Raw genomic sequence first — 2,960 nt, 5'->3', positions numbered from 1 at the left:
AAAAATTGACTGTTCATACAGGTCAGCAATCCTCTTGGAAATGTACCTAGAGGAACATAAATTGTTCTACCAAAAAGACACCTGCATATGCAAGTTTATTGCCACAGTACCCACAATAACAAAAAGATGGAACCAACCCTACTGCCCATCAAAAGTGGACTGGATAAACAGCATGTGATACATATACATTGTGTAGTATTATGCAACCATAAAGAAGAACAAAATCATGAACTTCACAGCAACTGGATGGGGTTGGAGACCATTATACTTGGTGATCTATCACAGAAACAAAGAACTGAATACCACATGTTCTCACTCATAAGTGAAATCTGAATATTAATCACATCAGTACAAGGGAGGAATTGACAGTCACTGGGCACCAGTAGGGGAAGGAGGGAGTGGAGGAATGTAACAACACATAGGGTAACTGATCCTGTACCAGGGGAAGTGAGGGCAAGTTGCAGGCCAAAACTTCACCTGCATGCAGCTTACTTGTGTGGTTAATCCTTACTTACACCTCACATCTCTGTAATAAAATTTAATTTAAAAATAGATTTTTAAATTTTTGTTTCATTTTACTGTAATATTATTTTATTTATGCACAAATAATTTTAGCATGCATTCTCTTCCAAACTCTGAGCTGTGCCAGTAGACGAAGATTAATAAGACATGGTTGGCAGACAGTCTTGACCAATGTGGTGGTGGCAGCCACGCCAAGCCTGGCCAACAGGGCTCCCAAAATATTGCTTCTGTCGGGTCAGCCGGCTGCCACCGGAGCCCTGGACAGCCAGGTCCTGCTCCTCGTGATGCTGGTCCAGAGAGGGGCCAGCTGGAAGGCAGTCAGCGGGGTGCCAGCCCAGAGGTGCAAGCAACAGCGCCTCATGCACCAGAGCCCAGAGGAGAAGGCACTGAGGAGGAAACTGAAAGACAGAGTAGCAACTCAGACTGCCAGAGATCGAAAGAAAGCTCAAATGAGTGGGCTGGAACAGCAAGTCATAGATTTGGAAGAAGAGAACCAAAAACTTTTGCTAGAAAATCAGCTTTTATGGGAGAAAACTCATGATCCTGCAGTTGAGAACCAGGAGTTAAGACAGTGCTTGGGAGTGGATGCCCTGGTTACTGAACAGGAGGCAGAGGCCAAGTGGAGTGGAGTGAAGGCAGTGGCCAGGTCTGCTGAGTCCGCTGAACTCAGACTATGTGCACCTCTGCAACAGGTGCAGGCCCAGTTGTCACCCCTCCTGATCATCTCCCCAGGGATTCTGACAGTGTTGACTCTTCAGACTCAGAGTCTGATATCCTGATGGACATTCTGAACAACTTGGACCCAGCCATGTTCTTCAAATGTCCTTCCCCAGAATCTACCAGCTTGGAGGAACTCCAGCGGTCGACCCACGAGGACCCAGTTCCTTACCAACCTCCCATTCTCTGTGAATGAGGACGTCATCAGTCAAGCTGGAAACCATTAATAAACTAATTCTTTTAGACCGCATATACACCAAGCCCCTAGTCTTAGAGATACCCTCTGAGACAGAGAGCCAAATTAATGTGGTAGTGAAAATTGAGGAAGCACCTCTCAGCCCCTTAGAGAATGATCACCGTGAATTGATTGTCTCAGTGAAGGAAGAACCTATAGAAGATGACTTCATTCCAGACCTGGTATCTCAGATCTACTTTCATCCAGCCACTGTCTGAAGCCATCTTTCTGCCTACTGGATGCCTACAGTGACTTTGGATATGAGGGCTCCCCTTCCCCCTTCACCAACATATCCTCTCCGCTTGGTATAAACTATTCTTGGGATGATACTTTTGCCAATGAACTCTTTCCCCAGCTGATTAGTATCTAAGGAGTGATCCAGTATGTTGCCCTTTTCCTTGACTATTGTGCTGCCTGGAGAATAGCAAGGAAGCCTGTCTGGCTTCATACAAAAAGCCAAAGTAGAGAGCATACAGACCTAGAGAATCCCTCTGAAGTGTTTGTCTGTTGAAACCTTATAAATGACCCAAGTATTATCTTTTGACATCCAGCAGTCTTAGGTATTCAGTTATATTACTCTTATTCAGAACTACAGCTTTTTAAGGCTTCACTTTTATCTTAAGGGCGGTAGTTTGCCCTCACATGCTTAGGTAAGGGCCATTAGACAAATGTCTTAAAGTAGACATGGAATTCATGAATGACCTTTTATAATGTATCTTCCCCCTTCTTGGCATCCTAGATTTGCCTCCAATTTTAGGTCCTTTAGTTTGCTTCTACAAACAGAGAGCAAACACCTACCTGAGGGGGGATCATTTTTACCTCATCAGTTCAAGTAAAGATCAAGAATCTTTTGCAAAATTATAAAAATTTACTATGTAAATGTTTGATGGTGCATTTTCCTGCTAGAGTAGCTTCTGAAAGGTGCTTTCTCTATTTATTTAAAACTACCTATGCAATTAATAAGTGCAATGCAGTGAAAAAAAAAAGACATTGTTACTATTCTCCAACAGTATATCATCCAATGGATAAATGGATGTGTAAACAATGTTGAGTATGTGTTTAGTGCTAAAGGAGAATAGTAGAGGAATAAAAACAAACAACTTTCTCCAGTTTTACATTAATTTTAACATAAATGGCATTAAATGTGTTTGGAGATGATATCATGCCTTTTTTGGTAAGCAGGATTTATTAAGAGGACAGAAAAGCTCCCACTGTGGGAGAGGACCCAAAGGGGTTGACCTAGAAGATGTCATGTCTTTAAGTTAAAGTATATGTTAATATTTTCTTTTTAAATTTTTTATTTTAAAGATGTGGGGTACAACACAAATTTAATATTTTTAACCTATTCCTGTGCATGTGCTAAATGCTGTAAGAAAAAGTACTACCGGACTTTATAAGATATTGAAAGGGTTTGACTATTTGGAAAACTCTTAACAGAAACCATAAGTATGACCTTAGCTGAGGAAAAGGAGAGGATTCTAATAAA

General features: G+C 41.6%; 1 pseudogene; it reads left to right on the top strand.

Moving 5' to 3' along the window:
- The first annotated feature begins 615 nt into the window (after positions 1-615).
- LOC103253110 lies at positions 616-1,874 on the top strand (annotated as a pseudogene).
- Positions 1,875-2,960: the final 1,086 nt, after the last annotated feature.

Source organism: Carlito syrichta, unplaced genomic scaffold (genome assembly GCF_000164805.1).
Source record: "Carlito syrichta isolate Samal-C Ts95f unplaced genomic scaffold, Tarsius_syrichta-2.0.1 Scaffold200968, whole genome shotgun sequence".
Classification (NCBI taxonomy): domain Eukaryota; kingdom Metazoa; phylum Chordata; class Mammalia; order Primates; family Tarsiidae; genus Carlito; species Carlito syrichta.
This window is presented reverse-complemented; position numbering and strand designations above follow the sequence as displayed.